The sequence below is a fragment of the Cynocephalus volans genome, chromosome X (genome assembly GCF_027409185.1).
Source record: "Cynocephalus volans isolate mCynVol1 chromosome X, mCynVol1.pri, whole genome shotgun sequence".
Classification (NCBI taxonomy): domain Eukaryota; kingdom Metazoa; phylum Chordata; class Mammalia; order Dermoptera; family Cynocephalidae; genus Cynocephalus; species Cynocephalus volans.
Window position 1 is genome coordinate 4,871,067 of NC_084478.1, and position 19,689 is coordinate 4,890,755.

The following is a 19,689-nucleotide window of genomic DNA, read 5'->3' on the forward strand; positions in this document are numbered from 1 at the left end:
TGTCCTATGTCTCAAATTCTCCTAGCTTATGCCTGACCTCCCCTTCCAGACTCGGATCAATCTTTTGATCTGTCAGACAACTCTGCTCCCTGACCACCTCCTTACACTCCAGATCCTCTACCAGACCCTTCACATTTTCCCTCTTTTCATCCTCAGCCACTCAACTACTCCCCTTCTCCCTCTTCATCAGGTGACAACCCCACCTCAGCTCTGGCTCCTTTATATCCCCTCCGTGAAGTGGCTAGGATGAAGGGAATTGTCCAGGTCCATATCTGCTTTTCTCTTTCCAATCTCTCCCAAATCAAAATACAACTGGGATCTTTCCAGTCTGACCTGGACACATATCTTAAACAATTCAGATATCTCACCCAGTCTTATGATCTCACCTGGCATGATATTTTTATAGTTTTCACTACTACCTTGTCCCATAAGGACAGAGAGCAGGTATGGATAATGGCCCAAAACAGGCAGATGAGGTACATGCTCAAAGCAATAGGTGGCCTGTGGGACCCATCGCTGTTCCCAGCACTGACCTGAATTGGGACTACCAGGCTGGCCACGGGGATCGGGATCTCTGGGATAACATGATCACACACTTGATTTATGGCCTCCAAAAGGCTACTTACAAGTCGATCAATTATGACAAGCTTAGAGAAATCACACAGAGATACACCAAAAATCCCAGCAAGCTCCTAACCCGCCTCTCTAAGGCTTTACATAAATACACACATATAGACCCAAACTCCCCGGCAGGCATGGCCCTCTTACACTCTCATTTCATTATTCAATCAGCCCCTAACATCAAAAAAAAAAAAAAAAAAACTAAAAAATCTTGAGGATGGTCCAAACACAACCCAGTGAGACTTCCTCAATGCTGCTTTCAAGGTTTCTAACAACAGAGAGGAGGAGGAGAAGAAGGATCGATACAAAAGAGATCAGGCCAAATACCAGCTCTTGGCTAATGCCATCCATGGTTCACATACTCCAAAGTCAGTCAGCTGCATCTAGGGGCAAGCCACCCTGGAACTGCTTCAAATGCAGTCAACAGGGCCACTCGGTATGGGCCTATCCTGACCCCAGGCCTCCTCCCAGGCCCTGTCCTCACTGCAAACAGCCAGGTCACTGGGGGGTTGACTATTCCACTCACCAGAGAGGGAGTGGCCCAGTCCGCATGGCACAGCCTTGGGCTTCATGGCCATCTATACTGAAACTTCTTGGATTCACCGAAGAGCAGGACTGACAATTCCCAGGGCCCGAGGCCCCCATGGAGATCACCAAGTTTGAGCCCAGGGTAACTCTCCTAAAGCAGGTAAGCCGATCTCTTTTGTCATCGATACAGAGGCCACTTACCCTTCCTAAATATTCAGGACCAACAACCCCATCCTCTATCACAATAGTAAGGGTCATAGGATCAGAATACCACTCTTGGATCACTCAAACCCTTCCCTGCACCCTACATCACACCCAATTCACACACAAATTTCTAATAATGCCTCAATGTCCAGCCCCCTTACTGAGACAGGACATCCTTTCCAAATTCAAAGCTACCCTTACCCTAAACACTTTAACTCCAGCTACAATACTCCTGTTACAGGCCACCCAAGACCTGGCCCCTGAGGCTTCCACCTTCCCCTTACTCTCAGACAAGGTTAATCCCGTAGTATGGGACACTTCTTCTCCCTCCACTGCTATGCACCATTCCCCTATCCTTGTTAAGTTGCAGAACCCCTCTTTGTTCCCTAATGTCCCACAATACCCCATCACTAACAAACACCTAATAGGCTTAAAACCCATCATACACAAACTCCTTTCTTTTCATCCCTTATGGTCTACCTACTAGCCTTTCAATACACACATCCTTCTGGTTATAAAGCCTAATGGCTCATACCATTTAGTTCAAGATCTCAGGGCCATTAATGTGGCCATTTTACCCATAACTCCAATCATTTCTAAGCCCTATACTCTTCTATCCACAATCCCAACAACAACCTGTTTCTTCTCTGTAGTTGACCTCAAAGATGCCTTTTTTTTTCTATCCCCTTATACCCTTCCTGTCAAAACCTATGTACCTTCACTTGGACTAATCCTGACATGTGTTGTTCCCAACAACTCACCTGGACAGTACCACCTCAGGGGTTTTGGGATAGCCCCCACTTCTTTGGCCAGCCCTTAGCTCAAGACTTATTGGAACTTCCTCCAACCTCTAGCACTTTAATACAATATGTGGATAACCTCCTCCTTTGTAGCCTCTCCTATGAGGATTCACAGGCCCACACTGTTGCTCTCCTTAATTTCCTGGCCTCCAGGGGATATCAAGTGTCCCCTATCAAGGCCCAAATTTCTTCTCCTTCAGTCATCTGCTTGGGAGTCCACCTCACCCCCAACACCAGAGAAATAATGGTGGATCACAAGAGTCTAATTTCTGAACTCCTTACTCCTACCACATAGGGTGAAATCCTTTCTTTCTTGGGGCTTACAGGGTATCTCTGCCTATGGATTCCTAACTTTGGCATGCTAGCAAAGCCACTTTATAAGGCAGCCAGAGGGTGTCCTACCATTCCCTTAGATCCCACAAAGCTCATTCATTCTCCCTCTCAGTGACTAAAAGCCACTTTCCTCACAGCCCCAGCTCTATTGCTCCCAAAACTAACTCATCCTTTTATTCTATACATCACTGAAATACAAGGATTGGTGGTCTGAGTTTTGGGAAAGGAACCGGGAGATATCTTCTCCCCTGTTGCATACATTTCCAAACAATTGGACACCACAGCTCAAGGATGGGCTCCCTGTTTACGGGCATTGGCAGTAGCCACCCTTTTAGCACAAGAAAGCTCTAAACTAACTTTTGGACAACAAACAGTCATTTGTTCCCCCATCATCTTCAAGACCTTCTCAGCCATAAGGACACATCAATTCTCTCCCCTTCCCACCTACAACTTATCCACCTTACCTGCATTGAAAATTCCCAGTTCTCCTTTAAAAGTCACCCTCCCTTAAATCCAGCCACTCTCAACCCAAAACACTCATGACCCTTAGAACATAATTTCATGGGGGCTTTAGACCTCTTTCTCAATCCCTTTCCACATATCTTCCGACATCCCATTATGCAGCCCCAACATACATGGTACATAGATGGGAGTGCCACCTCCACCCCCACCCCCTGGGTGGGTTATGCCATAGTAAATCTAACACAAACTATTGAGGCTGCCCCTTCTTCACCCTAAAACCACCTCCCAACAGGCAGAGCTCATTGCCCTCACCCATGCTCTCATTCTGGCAAGTAACAAATGAATCAATGTATACACTGACTCTAAGTGTGCTCACCACATCCTGCACTCCTGCACAGCCATATGGAAGGAGAGAGGATACATGAGCACTCATGGAAAGCCCATAAAAAATGGACATCTTATCAAGATACTTCTTGAGGCTGCACAACTCCCAAAGGAGGTTGAGGTTATACACTGCAGAGGACACCAAAGCTCCAACTACCCCACAGCCCAGGGAAACAAACTGGCAGATCTAACTGCAAAACAGGCTGCTCAGTCATCAGCACCCCACTCTTTCTCTCCCACTTAGGTCCTTCCCATGGCCCCTCTGCCCTTACTCCAATACACACCTCAAGAAATACAACACCTCTAACAGTTGGGGGCACAAAAGAAGGACAACTGGTATACTCTCTCTGGTCACTATGTCCTCCGTACCACACAAGCTGAGCAAATCCTTTTAGATTTCTGTAATTCAGTTCATATAGGCTATGAACCCCTACTACACCTTCTTCAGCCCTTAAATGACTCTCCCCACATGGCCAGGTTACTTAAACAAATCACTCAAAATTGTCCTTTGTGTACTCATTGCTACAATCAAGGTGGTCTCCAAGTTCGGTCCTTTCCCACCCACCAGGCCAGAGGATACACTCCTGGCCAGGATTGGCAAATTGACTTTACTCATAATGCCTCCCCACAAAAGGACATACTATATTCTAACCTTCGTAGACACCTTTTCAGGCTGGATTGAGGCTTTTCCCTGCACTTCAGAGGATGCTACAGCAGTAACACATGCTCTCACCTCAGAAATCATCCCTTGTTTTGGCTCACCCAGCAGCCTCCTGTCTGATAACAGCCTGGCATTCATTTCCCAGATTACACAACTCACGGCAAAGGCCTTACATACCAAATGAGACTTACCTATACCACATCAGCCTCAGTCATCAGGCAAAGTAGATAAAGCGAATCATGTCATAAAAACACACTCCACCAAGCTGTCCATAGAACTTCACCTCCCTTGGACCCACCTTCACCCTCTAGTACTCACTCGCTTGCGAGGTGTCCCCTGCAAACCCACTGGCCTCAGCCCTCTCGAACTTATATATGGTAGACCCTTCACTCTCACACCTCTCCCTTCCAGCTCATCACCTTTAGGCCAGTATCTCCCTGCTCTTTCACTCATTAGGGATTGTCTTCTGTCACTGTCCAACCTTCTATTGCCTCATCCTTTCCCCACCACTCCCTCAGACTTTAAACTGAACCCAGGACAGCAAGTGCATATTAAAAGCTGAATCCCAAAGCCCCTCTTGCCATGTTGGGAAGGGCCTTATACAGCACTTCTCACCACCCCCATGGCAGTAAAGGTACTAGGAAAGGCCCCCTTGGTATCACTTATCTTTGCTAAAGCTAGCACCTGAGGCTTTACCCAAAGAAACTGTTCACACCAAGCCAGAGGGTCCCTCTGCTCAACCTCCATCCCAACATCTCCTTACACTTTGTCTATTTTAGGACTCACAAAATTGAAAATCTCCAGGGCCTCTGCTCTTTCTCCAATCCCAGAAGAAGGATGATCTTTCTCCCGGGGATTATCCTCTCACTGTTTCAGGCCCGCTTCACGTCCTTCACACAGGAGCTGCTCCAAGACCCACCACCTCCAGTGCTGAAGACATTGTTGAGTGGGTAACTGAATTAGCCTGGCAGGGCGCCCTCTGCGATTACACCCCCGACGAGGTCACCCTCTACTCCTTTTTCCTACTAAGCACCCTCTCAACCTCTCAGCCCCTGAACACTCACCTTTTCTCTTCCTCTTGCTTCTTTTCCTAACAGAGACATGTGTCATGCCCTGTTCACAATGTAGAACCAAGGACTTGGTGGGCGAAAGGACACTTTCCAACCTCCAGGTCTGCCACCTAGAATCTTCAGGGGAACCCTACAGGACACATTCACATCCCTGACATACATTCCCACAACATGCTATGACCAGACAACTGACAATCATGTTCTTATGGGGTTAAAAACTACTGGATAGCTATTTCCAAAGGGGACTCTGCTGTAGTCCAGTGCCCACCCAACAAAACACTCCTGCTTCACCGAAACCACTCATCTAGGCTATAGTGATAGGGGTTTAATAAAGCTTGATCAGTACCCAGTGTTTCGGCTCACTTTCTTTCAAATTTCTATTTTGATTTAGTGTATATTAATTATTAATAGTTAAGATTTTGGTTATGTCAGGAAATTGTTTTAAAGTTAAAAGTGTGATATTCACTATTTTATTTGTCCTTTTCTTCAGGGACATCAGATATTTGTGTGTGATAACTTATGCATCTCTCCTCAAATATTTGTGTTCTCAGTATTTTATGCTGTATTTCTTTTTTTCCCCCCTTTCTCTTTGGGACTCCAATGATGTGAATATTAGACAACCTGTGATTGCCGCAAAGGATCTAGTGTTGTAGAGAGACCACGTGATACGAATGGATTAGTGAAATTGATGGAGCTGGGTCCAAGGTAGAATTGTAGATAGAAAACAAGATTTGGAGACCAAATGTATTGAGATGCCTCCCCTATTGATGTTCATCTGATGAAGTTAGTATCTGAAACAAATATGCTTTTTCTCATATGGTGAATGCAATACAGGTAGAACGATTATAGATAGGTAGGTAGGTAGATAGATAGATAGGTAATAAAAACAGATAGGAAGATGTATATACATATATAATAGCACTGAGATATATAAATATACATAGCAATGAGATATGTGTACGTGTGAATATATATATACATTTCTCTCTGTGTGTATATATAGAGAGAGCAATAAAAAAATATAGCTGTTTACTACATTATAATGTATTTCCATAGGAATGTAAAAATATATCATTACAGTCCACTTTTAATTCCAACGTTGAATATGCCTCTCTGTTGAATTTGCTGCATTTTTCTTTCTCATTCATTTTTTAGAAACAACAGTATTTTACAAATTAAAAGTTAAGCATACTTGCAGAAATTCTATTCTAAGATTTCAACGGGAGTTTATAGTGAAAAATCTGAAGCCCCACAGTTAGTTCAAGGTCATCACATTTCCTTGAGAATAGTGTACAGAGTTGTCGGTCTCAGACAGGGAAGGGTTGTTTGAAGGCGTTTTCTGTCTTTCTAAAATGATGGACATTGAAGGAGTAGAAATAACATCAGCTCATTGATGGCTGTCACTCCTCAGAGGGGACCGTATGGTACATTAATGCTTCCTATAGCGTGTTACCTAGAGCATTCATTTAAGAAGGTGCTCCAAGGGAAGAAGGTAGGGGAGGCATTAAGACCAAATAAGATATACAGGTTTATATTATTTATTAGAATATTAAAATCTCTGAAATACAGGCAGCCCTCGGTATCCATGGGTTACGCATCCAGAGATTCACCCAACCTCAGATCAACGATATTTCAAAAATAATGATAATAAACTAAAACACAGTAATAAAAATCAATACAAATTAAAAAATATAATACAGTGACTGTTTTCATAGCATTTGCATGGTGCTAGGTATTAAAAGTAATCTAGAGATGGTCTGAAGTACACAGGAGGATGTGCATAAAAGTTACATGCAAATGCAACACCATTTTATACAAGGGACTTGAACATCTGTGTATTTTGGTATCTGAGGGGTTCTGGATCTGATCCCCCATGGATACAAAGGGACAACTGAATACTTCAGGGAACAATTTTGTTATCATTTGTTTTTCTCTGTATTTAGGCATTTACTTAATTGACTTAAATGTGGAATTTCCCACTCACTACAAAGTATGGTCATATCTTAAATGGAAGAAGAACTAAATAAGGAGGAAAATAAAATGTGATCGTTGACCTCAGCTTTTTTTTCTTTTTTCCTTTTTGGTACTAGGACATGCTACCTGAAAATATATGTGTATTTTCTTCCTTCCCCATGACCACACTTTCCTAAAGTCAATAAGGCCACAATGAAATATGTTCTTTAGAATATCTTCAGTTTTATTTTGGAATCTATCCATTAATGCTAAGTTTACCAGTTGCAATTGCGATATCATGATCCTATACAAATAGGGATCTTGAAAAGATGCAAGACATTGAAAGCTCCCATCCTTCTGGAACTTGCCAAAAGAACATTGACTTTAGTATCAAATTTGCTTCACCGCTGTGAGAAGAAAATTGCTGAGCAAGATGAAACAGTCTAATTAACTGCTGGGTTTCTAGAAGACACGTGATTTTTTTTTTTTAATGTGAAAGCTGGCACTTTTCTGTCTTCCTTTATAACATGTCTTCTCAATCACATTCAAGATTAGTTATTTCTAAATATCTCACCTCAGAAGATGGAAGTCAGCTGTCACAAAAGTAGGTGATGATGCCTAATTTCAAAGTCTTTTTTTGACCTGAAATGATTGGTTGGAGTTAGACATGCTTCTCATAGAAATGCATGAAATAATCAGATTTACCAAGTTATTTATTCTACTGCATGCAACATGGATTTAGGTTGGTGACAATAATAATTGAATAATGTCTAGCCAGACTCTGAAAGAGTCTAACAACAAAATTCCAAAGTTTTGGAAAGGTGTGGGCACACTTATAAGGAAATTTGTTAGAGGTGGAGATTCATTGCAAGAGATCATTAGAATCATACCTTTTGATTTAGCAAGGTTGGTAATCCAGTGTCAAAGCATTAAGGAAGGTGAATTAGACCAAATAATACTAAGAGGGCATATGTTCACAGATTTACCTCCTGATATAGTGGGAGATTTGTAACAAACAATTTACACTCTGTCTTACAGGTGTTGTAAAGAAAATTCCCAGCAGGCAGAACAAATAGAATTTTCTAGAATTATCAAGAATTCCTGATCTGATGTTTTGCCTGGATGAACGGCATTAAGAAGCCTCAGTTCTACACTTTACATCTTATGTTGACTCCCTAAGCAACTTTGACAAACTTATTAAGCTCTCAAAATCTCAGTATCATCTTTACAATTTGCCCATTCTTTCATGACATCGTTAATTTTGCTTTATGTCAGGGGATTCCTAAAATGTCAAGTTGTCCAGATCTTCCTATTCTCAGAGACATTCAAGTGGAAGACATTGCATCCCAGAGGTATCATTTCAGGAGAGAAGACTCCACATCCCAATGCAGGTCTTCAGATTTGGCGTCCTTAGATCTTATCAAAAATTCATTCTACTTCCAAGCCTCCACATTGTTGTATATGGTGATGCCCATCTCTTATAAATAACCCCTTTCTCTTTACTCTAAATCATGATTTCATGCTCAAATCCATGAAAACCTAGACTCCGTGAAGCTAGTGTTATTACCTTTGATACATCGTATCCCATGCTTGACTCAGACCAGTTTGCTAAATAAGTTAATCCCATTCCACTGTGATCACCCCACACCCATCAACCTCTCAGACATTAAATATATATTTTATCCACGTTTGACAGTGAACACTTTATCTTCCAAATTACACAAGAAGGTGCTTGTGTAAGATTAAAAATCCTTTCCAATTTTTTACCACCTTGCAAAGTATTGTAAATTCACTCATTGTCGTGAATTTCCCTTTTATTGACTTTGGGTTTGATGATATGATTGACTTTGAGCAATAGACCATGAGTCAATGTAATTCAAGCAGAGGGTTAAAAGCTGCCTGTACTTTGAGCTCCAGACATATGTCATGGCCCCTTTTGTGTGGGATCCGGAAGAAACACAGATAAAGCACAGCTAAAACAATCCTCATTCTGGACCAAGAGCTGGAGCAGAGTGGGCCTGGAGGAGTCCACAAAGACCATCATTTTTAGAATTCAGGAGTGAGGTCACATTGGAGGAAGATTGTTCCTCGGGTGCCAAATGAAGCAGTCGTAAATGCTTTCTTAGATAATTGATAGACATTTTCAAGGAGTGTTTTTTTGTTGTTGTTGCTGTTGTTGTATTCTGTTTTCTCTTCCAAGTACCTTGTGTAGAATACCACATTTCACTTTGCCCAAATCAGCAGTCTCTTTAAATTAGGAAAACACATGGGTGACCAGGATCAGCCCCTGTGTTTACAGGAGATCCAAAGAGCTAAATTAATGTATGTGCAATCCATTTCAAGTTTCCTTAGGTATTCAGTATGTTTTGGCCATGTTAGCTTTGGCCGTTATAAATACCAGGCCTTAGAAAAGAGAAAAGGCTTATGTATTCATCGTAATGCACTTAAAGTTATAAGTAGCTCACCTAAGTGGAATTTTTAAAAAATGACTTCATGATCATTATGGCCAGCTATAATGAATCCTATACTAATCTGCCTTTCCCCTCTATTATTTGGCAGCTGTTGCTTTTTAGGTTCTTAAAGAGGAGAACATCAGTATAAAATATAGGCTGAAATATTATCTGAGAAAGCAAGTTCTAGACTACATATGTCCTTCCTGTCCCGCGCTACCGTCTCGCCAGCAAGAACGACGCGGCACACAAAGGATCCTTCTGCAGATCAGCTTTAATGCATCTTGAGAGGGAGAGCATAAGCTTGCCAAAAATGGAGACCCCGGGCGAGGGAACCCGCGCCCTTTATATAGAGACTGCTCCTCGCCTAGGACGTGCTCCTACCTTATTGGTGGCTGCCTAATCGGCCCAGGCGTGTTACCGAGCAGCCCTGCCCTCCACCGGAAATCAGCGCCATCTTGTAATGGCGATTTCGGGCAGCTCCTCACACCTTCCCCCAATTTCTCTGGGTCAAATCTCTTTTTCCAAGCAAGCATTGATAAGATAAAGGCCAGCTTATCCCTGGAGATCTTTAATTGGACAGAGATTTCCTGTCAGTGTCTCAATCCTTTAACTTACATTGGAAGGCAAGGTCTGTAAACAGATTTTCTCCAAATAATTAAAAGAAGTCTCTAAATCACTGCACATTGAAGTCAACCAAACCGTGCATTTCAGATTGATATGTGCCTTTCTCTTTCAAAAGAAGCTGAGAAGAGACATTAGAATATCTACAGCAGAATGATTTACCTAACCACATCCCAAGGAAGTTTGCTCAACTCGATGTCAAATTTGAAAACTATTCTCTTGAGAAAGAAAGAAGGTCCTGTACTAGGAAAAGGAACAGATCAATGATGTCCAAGTGGACTTTAAAAATTTAATGAAAAAATGAAATTAAAAGATGACAGGAAAAATATAAACTTTATTTCTCAACATAAGCTCCATAAAGCTCAAGACACGTTTGCAATTGATGATACCAGCAGTTTAGTCTATCCCTAAAGAACTGAATGTTCTGGGACTTTAACCATGTCAGTGCAGTCTTTTTTACAATATCAACTGAAGGAAAAATGGGTGTCCCTTAAAGATTTTTTTAAGATTAGGAAACACAAAGAAGTCAGAAGCAGCCAAATTAGAACTGTAAGGTGGAAGCCTAATGATTTCCCATTGAAATGCTCATAAAATTGTTTGATGAGAGGAATGAGCAAGAACATTGTCGTGGTGGAGAAAGACTCTCTGGTGAAGTTTTCCTTTGGCTAACTTTCTCCTAACAATCTCCCTAATAAGCACCTCTTACCTATTTTTGGCCCTTCAGAAAGTCAACAAGCAAAGTGCCTTGAACATCCCAAAAAACTGTTGCCGTGGCCTTAACCAGTCTACTTTTGCTTTGCCTGGACCACTTCCACCTCTTGGTAGCCGTGGCTTTGATTTTTGCTTCGTCTTCAGGATCATAATGGTAAAGCCATGCATGTTTCATCTCCTGTTACAAGTCTTTGAAGAAATGCTTCAGGGTCTCGGTCCCGCTTGTTTAAAGTTTCCATTGAAGGCTCTGCTCTTGTCTACAGCTGATCTGGGCACAATGTTTTGACACCCACCCAGTGAAAAGTCTGCTCAACTTTAATTTTCCACTCAGAATTGTGTAAGCTGAACCAATTGAGATATCGATGATGTTGACTATTTTTTTCTGCTGTTGGTTACCAGTCCTCTTCCATTAGTTCACAAAGAAGATTATTTTCTTTTCCTCACAAATTGATGTGGCTGGTCTGCTGCTGTGGGCTTCAACTCCAACCTCATTTGGCCCCTTCTTAAAATGAGTCGTCCATTTGTAAACTGCTTTTTTCTTTGGGGCATTGTCATCATAAAATTTTTGTAAAGTATCAGTCATTTTTCCATTCTTCCGCCCAAGTTTCACCATAGATTTGATGTGAGTTCTTGCTTCAATGTTAGCAGAATTTGCATTGCTCAGATAGAGGTTCTTTTCAAACTGATGTCTTATCCTTCTAAGTGCCTTGAACTAGATCCTGTTCAGTTATGTTATAACAAGTTATTGTGAGTGTCTTTGGGTGACAAAAATGTTTGCAGTCTACAGATAGTTTTGTCATAATACTCATTTTCCATGAAATTTTTGAAGACCCCTCATCTAATCTTGCTTTGACTACCTGTGTCAGTATGCAAAGCTTCAACTACCAGCTGGTGTAAAAGGCCAAAACTGGCAATGACATCCAGCTTGATCAGGGCATATGGCAAATCAGCCCATGTTTGAAAGATAAGAGTCATTTGAAGAGCAATCCCCAGTGCCCTGATAGGATTTAAACTAAGTCACACAGAGAAAGCTGGTGAGACTACACTATCACACTTCAGCTTTATATGGTGTGGCTCTAGCTGTTTACACATCAGTTCTGACCTTAGTGAATACTCAGATCTGTGGGAGCCACAGGAAAGAGCATACTTTCCATAACCAAACACAGACCTAACCCATCACTCTCTGGAAGGAATTTAAGTTGAGACTACTGGTTCTGAATGGCAAGTCATGAAATGATCAAGTTTCAGTTGTCCCACTAAGGCAATGCCATTCTTTATGGTTATTTTTAACCACAGAACTGACTGAAGGGACCTAATTTTATCCATTGTCATTTTTCAGTGACAGGGGCCAGGACTAATTGACTTTCACCCAAAGGTGCTCATAGGCTATACTTTTCAATATTTCTATATTCAACAAACAATGTGGTTTCTCCTTTGGAAATTGTACGCCATGGGAATATCCTTATCTGGTTCTATGTGCTATCTCAGTGGAAGTTCAAGATAGGACAGTTTGATAAAAATGGACAGAGGTCTTGGTAATTGGAGTCGCCAGGAAGAGATGTGATCCTCTCATGAATAATTAAAATATAAATTAATTTGTGGCTTCCAAAGAACAAGGGGAAATTAAAGTGAAGAATTTTGGAGTCTCACAGGCAACTACATCCCTGAAGCTTCCTGTCAGGTGTGGAATTGTCTTTATTTTGCTTTAGCACAGAAAACAAGACTAGAGTTATAGTCATCAGTGATTAATAGTGTCATAAGTTCTGTGATGAAGTAACTTACGTGTTCCTTAAGCATTTATATGACACCTGTCCAGTAGAATTTCTATGAAGATGGAAATATTCTATCTCTATGCTGCCCAGTATGGTAAGTATCAGCCTTATTTAGCTACTGAATACTTGAAGGATACTTTTTTAGTATAAACAAAAACTGGATTTGTATCTTTTGTCTAATTTAAATAGATTTTAACTTTCAAAGTAAATAGCCACACATTGGATGCACTGGACAAAACAGATTTATACTTTTCTGTATATTCTTTTTCAAATTGTGGGCCTCATTGTCCGTAAGTAGAAATTTGATACAAAAAATGTTTAATGTTGTATGTTGATGAATTGGTATAATTTTACATAAAGATAATGAATAATTTAATGCATTGCGTATCTTTCATTTTATCAGTTTTCTTTCCCTAGAAAAATCCTTACTATTAAGCCTGGGTGTGTGTCTAGTATCTGCTCAATATTATTCCCCCAATGACTTTATTCCTAAGTCATTTAACTACAGGACAGAACCACTGATTATAAGATTGTCCTTCAAATGCTAACTCGTAAACTGTAATGTCATATTTGGGGGACAGATTGAAATATACACTTTGCACTAGGAAGAGGTTAGAATAAATAGTTAAATCTGAGATGAACTAGGAAAGGGAATGTTAACCTGGATGGTATGACTTAGTCAAGAACATCAAGTAAATCAAAACAGACATTCAGGTGTTCTAGACATTATACCAGTGACCATGGTTTTTCACCCATCTTTGTATCCATGACCTTCCAATTTAAATCCCTCACATAAGGACGTGGAGAGTATCTCCACATCCCTTGAATCTGCCCCTGTCACTTGTCATCCTGAGGCAAGTAGAGTCATGATAGACCAGCAAGCATCTGGTTCACAGCCAGCCAACCTCGAGGAAGAAAGCTGACTGGCCGGCTTGCACTGGCCAACAGCCATGAGTACACCTAGCCTCAACCAGAAGAACCAGGCAGCTGAACCCAAATGAAACTGGCGTCTCAAAGAAGAGCAAACTAAACAATCATGGTTGCTGTTTTAGCAACAAAAGGTGTGCAAGGACACCACAGACTGGCGCTTGGTTCGGCAAGATTGGTCAAACCCAAAGAATGCCACTAGGCGATGTTTGTGTTAAAATAAAAGGATGAAGAATCCAAAAGTCATTTAGGAATCATAAAAGAGGCTACAACTTGGAAGAGATGTCAGTTTGACCTCTGCTCCTGGGGAAGAAGTCTTTTTCACCTGTTCAGTGTCTGAGGCTGGAAGGTACGGTTTCTACCTGCTCCTAAATACAGAGGAACATAGACATTATAATTACCAAAAGATTCTTCTTCAGAAGGATATCCCTAATACTTATCGCCTTAATTCTGTATGTGCATTCTCCAGTTTATAAAGTGTAATATACTGCATGCCATCATTGTAAAAATACATTTATTTGAACTTTTTAATATTTGCAGTTACAATGGACTGAGTGCATTCCCAAGATATGAATATTTTAATAAACCTATTCAAATAATTTTATGGGGACCTGCATAAGCAGGGATTACAAAATGGTATGTGAAATTAAAGTGTCTATTGTGGCAAACTTTAAGTCGATATGGCCTTTTTCTTCTACGTTGCTAGACGATATAATACTGAGTACAAATAAAAAGGCTTATGTTATTGTTCTCAGTGGTTAGACTTTAGTTAAGTCTTTAATACAAAAAGCTTCAGAAGATTCACCTGTATGAATTTCTGAAGATTCACCTGTATGAATTCATATATATATAAAAATATTAGAATTTTGAGAAAGGTCAGCCCCAAAGTTCCTCTGCATCTCCTTTCTAACTCTTAACACTGGTGTTCAGTGAATGTGGAAAGAGTGCACACACACCAGGGCAGGGCACAGGAGTCAAGATATACCCCTATTTGTAGCCACACTCTGAAGGCAGGAGCACAGGTCTCCTCATGTACTTTGTAGCCACACTCTGAAGGCAGGAGCACAGGAAGAGAGCTGACAAGGATCTTCAAAAGCATCCTTGACCTTTGTAAATTATGAGGCAGCTGCCCTCTATAGGATGGGAGAAGGGCTGCAGCCTAGAAAGAAGTGTCCCGAAAATAGACATTAAGAACAGGACTGGAGAGCTAAGGAAAATCCTTTGCTCACCTAAATGATGGATGCTGGGTAAGAACCAAGAGAGACCACCCATGGAATGCAATTGGGCAAGCTCTCAGATTGCAAGCCATGCTCAAAGGAAAGCCTGTATGCTAAGCATTTGCAGCCTTTAAGGAATTAAATTAAACCAAAGCTGAAAACAACGGAATACTACTCAGCCATAAAAAAGAATGAATTCTGCCATTCGCAGCAACATGGATGAACTTGGAGAAAATTATAAGTGAAATAAGCCAGGGACAGAAAGAGGAATCCCACATGTCCTCCACTCATAAGTGGGAGATTAAAAAAAAGAAAGAAAGAATCACAATAAAACATTGAACTTTCAAAAGCAAAAAACAGAAATGAGGTTATCAGAGGTGGGAAAGGGGAAGGGGAGGAGGATAAGGTAGGAATTGGTAAAGGGCCATGAAAAACAATCACATTGTATAATGTCGAATATACCAATTATCCTGATTTGAGCATCACGTATTGCACACAGGTAATGATATTCAACTCTGTACCCCACAGATGTGTACAATCATCTATGTTTTCATTAAAAAAGAAAAGAAAAGAAAAGAAAGCTGTAACAAGTACAGATGCATCTCAACTACAGGTCAGATTGTCATAGCCTGCTCCACAGGGGCTTGCTAGAAAAAAAAAATACATGTTTTTCCTCCTAGAGGAAAAGATTATGTATTTCACATTCTACTATGTTTTTATGCAAAATATCGGATGTGCAAATCAAACATCATGAAATATCCAAAGAGTTATAAATGTATATCCTGTACTTAAGAGAGGGAATAGTCCATTAAAAACATATCTAGAAATAGTCTTGATATTAAAATGATCCGGGTAGGTATTGATGTTACAGAAGCTAGTGTATAACATGAAGAAAAGGATGCATAGAGCAAGTTAGGGTTAGGGTTATTTAATAAAGAGATGAAAACTAAAAAATTGGCATAAAAAAGAAACACTGGAAATAAAAATAAATATGTTATGAGAAATGATATATTAATTAGATTCACTCAATAGGAGACTTGAAAAATATATATGTATATGTTTATATATAACATTTTTATATATAAAACATATGTTTATGCATGTTTGTATGTATATAGTATGTATATGTGTATACACACATACACACACACACACAGGAGGATACTTGATACTTGAAAAAGATTGTGAAAAGATAGAATTGAGTGATAATTCAAATCCATCAATGAACTTTTTGATGGGCCTTTGTATCTGTTCCCCGAGCTTCAGAAATAGATAAAACAGAGAAAGGGGCAGAATAATGTTGAAAAATAAAACAGGAAAGACCTTTCTAAAACTGATAAAATAGATCACATAAATAATGCAAGATCCCCAAGCAGGATAAAATAAAAAGAAAACTGCACCTGGACACACTATCGCCAATCTGATGAATATCAAAGTTACAGGTAAACCTGAAAGCAGTCTTGGGGGTGAGGGGGAGAGATTAGAGTCGGAGAAATCATGAGATGAATGAAATCAGACAATTTCCAATGAACAGGGGGTCCCAGAAGACAAAAAATACATAAATTAATTAATTAAATAAAATAAAGAGAAAGCTATAAATTGCTAAAACAAGTCCTCTCCAGCAGACTTCAAGAAATGTAAATAACAGAGATTTTAAAATGTAAGAAATAAAAATAAATCAAAAAGGAGTTATAGAAAAAATGTACTCACTCTCAGTAACAGATCAAATAAAGATTCAGTAAAAATATGGAAGATTTGAACTATGTGACCAGCCAAGCTTAGTTAACTGACATTTATAGAACACTCTATCCAGCAACTTCAGTATGTACATTTATCTACAAATGCACATCGAATATTCACTAAGATAGATATGTGCTGAGCCTTACAATAAGTCTCAAAAATCATCAAAAAATTGGAATCATCCAAAATATATTCACTAGCTAAAAGGATATTAAATTATAAATCGCTGGCAATCAAATAGGTAGAAAAACTCCAAAGCAAGAGATGTGTGTGTGCTTGTGTATTCTTGTGTGTGTGTGTGTGTCTGTGTAAGAGAGACAGAGAGACAGAGACAGAGGAAAAGAGAGACAGACACACAGAAAGTGATAGAGAAAACCCTGTATATTTGAAAATTAAGAAACTATTTTTAAAAACTCAGTGGTTAAAGGAAAAAATCACAAAAGGAAGTGGAGAATATTTGAACTGTCTGAAATATGTCCTACAAAGACATGTGTACAAATGTTAATGGAACGTTTATTTGTAATAGCCAAAATGTGGAACCAACCCAAATGTCCCATATCTGGGGGGAAAAGGTGAACTGTGGTATATTTGCCCAAGAGGGTACCACCCTGCAGTACAAATGGATGAACTGCTGATAAAAACATCATGATGAATCTCAGAAGCATTACATTGAGCTTAAAAAAAAAAAAGAAAAGGAAATACATGGTATCATCTCATTAATGAGGAATCCAAGAACATGGAACGTTCATTGAAGTTTTCTTGCCTTTTTCTAAAACCTGAAAAAAAGTTCCCTCTCTCAAGCACAAGGCGATGAAAGAAAAAATAAATAAATAAATAAATAAATAAATAAAAGCTCACCACACAAGCAGTGAAGCAAATGACTGAATATCTGCGACAAATTCTATTTAAGAACCAAATGTACACTGGGTGTATTAACTATAATGCACCTGAGATTCTCAAATGACAATTAGCTTGCTAACGTGAAAGAAAATAATCCAGTCTTAACCTACCAATATTTGAGGGGAAGTTTCTATTCTCCTTTGGGTTATATTTTTCTCCAAATGATTCATAACACACATTATTTTGTCTGTTGGCATGCTCTGTTGTGAGTTTTAGTAAGGAGAAACAAACAAAAACAGAAATAATAACAATCGTTTATGGTTTAAGCCAGTAGCCAAAAGATACAGCAAAGTAATTAGTGGAAATTAGCAGGAGCAAGTTCAAATCCAGATTGAAATTCCATTCAATTATGTGACATTTTTATTCAAACCATGACAGCTTCATATATTTTACTGCATTCTAATTGATGCTGAAACAAACCCCAGAATGTTAGTGGTTTCTTCTTTAATTTATAGTGACAATTATGATATCAATAATCATTTCTGAGGTAGCTGGGTGTTTGGACTCTAAGAAGAAAGGATCCCTCCCTAACCTCCTTCCAGGGACAGGGTGTATATGAAAAAAATAAACAGCATACCTGTTTATCTGAGGCAGACAAAAATGGAGCTGCAGTCCTGCTTACAAACGTCAGAGAAAAATCTATTGAGACAAGACACATGCAGTGAAGCAAAAAATCATTAAGTTGAAAGGGTCTGTCACAATCTTGATCTCCCATTACTTTGCTAAGAGTGCGTAGCAAAGCATTTGGTCTCATTTGGAAGCACAGAAGGTTTCATATTTAGTATGTAGTTTAAAGGGAAAAATCCACCTTCATAAAATTTTATGAAATGACTAGGCTTAAAAAGGAACCACGACTGATTTAGCCCATCATAGCACAGAATTCTCACATTTAAAAATATACCCAGGAGACCCTCAAGACTGTATTGTTTCTAAAGAGTGGAAAGATTGATATTTTCCTCCTCAAATTATAGTTTCTTTTCCCAGTTTAATTCCACATTATTTAAGACACCTAACAAATGTGAAAATTATTTTTTTTTTCCCTAGACTATCATGGTTTTGAAGGTGAGATAATCAAATTAGGTTAGCAATAGATTCTAGAATGTTCTTTTTATTTTTTTATTACAATTATGTCATACATTTCTAGGCATGTAGTTATGGGTGTTCTTCTGAAGAATCAATAAATTCCCTGTTAGTGTGGTAGAGTGTGTGATGCCCTTAATGAATTTTAAGAGAGAAAACTATTTTCTTAGCAACACTGTTTTATAGCCTTTTGATTAGCTCCATTCTCTGAAATCTACCTTTTAGAAGGAGTTTTGTATCTCAGACAATGAGATTTAAAATCTCCAGTTCTTCATCTTTCCGCAGTAACGTGTCATTTATTTGGTATTGCTCATCAGTGAGCTATTCCAACCAAGGCAGTTTTCTAAAATCTAATGATTTTGGAGGGACACATTTTAAAAAAAAAAGTTGTAACTTAATGCCCTAAAAAATACTGAGTGTCATTTAAATAGCGGTTTCCAAAATTGTGTTGTAAGGCACACTAATCTCATAGGGTATTATTTGATATACAAAATTTACTGCATAATAGCAGTAAAAACCCTGTAGAATTGATACATTTTAGCAGTTGCCAACTTATGTTCTTAAAAAAAAAAAGACATTAAAACTGTCTCAATAAGGTAAAATTTATGTGCACTAGAATGCATACATGTTAAGTATGCAGCTTCATGAATTTTGGCAAACAGAAATATCTATATGAACATCACCCAGAACAAGATATTAAATATTTCCCTTATCCCAGGAAGATTCCCTATGCCAATTTCCAACAAATCCCATTCCTCAAGGCAACCACTGATGTGATATCTATTTACATAAATTAGTCTTGTACTTCAAATCATGGAACAAATGTGTTGTGTCTGGCTTCTTTCAGTGAACGAAATATCTTCAGAGATTCACCCATGCTATTGTTGAAATAGCAGGGTTTTTTTGTTTGTTTGTTTGCTTATTTGCCAGGTTCCTGAGAGGTATTTCATTGCATGAATATGACTCCATTTCTTTATTTTTTTTTTAAATCTTCCCTTCTATTAATGTGCATTCAGATTTTTTCCCATTTAATTCCACTTATTCTTGATAACTCAGGGTCAACAGCATGGACATCAGTGATTGCAGGGTGTAGTACTCAAGACTCCTTGGGAATAAACTTAGTTTTTCCTTTTCAACCATCATATTGATCCAGCCAATTAAAACTGCATCATCTACTTGTATTTGATTTTAATATTGTGAGAAATTATAATAAGGACTAACTCAAGCAACCAGACCCAAAGTCAAAATGGTC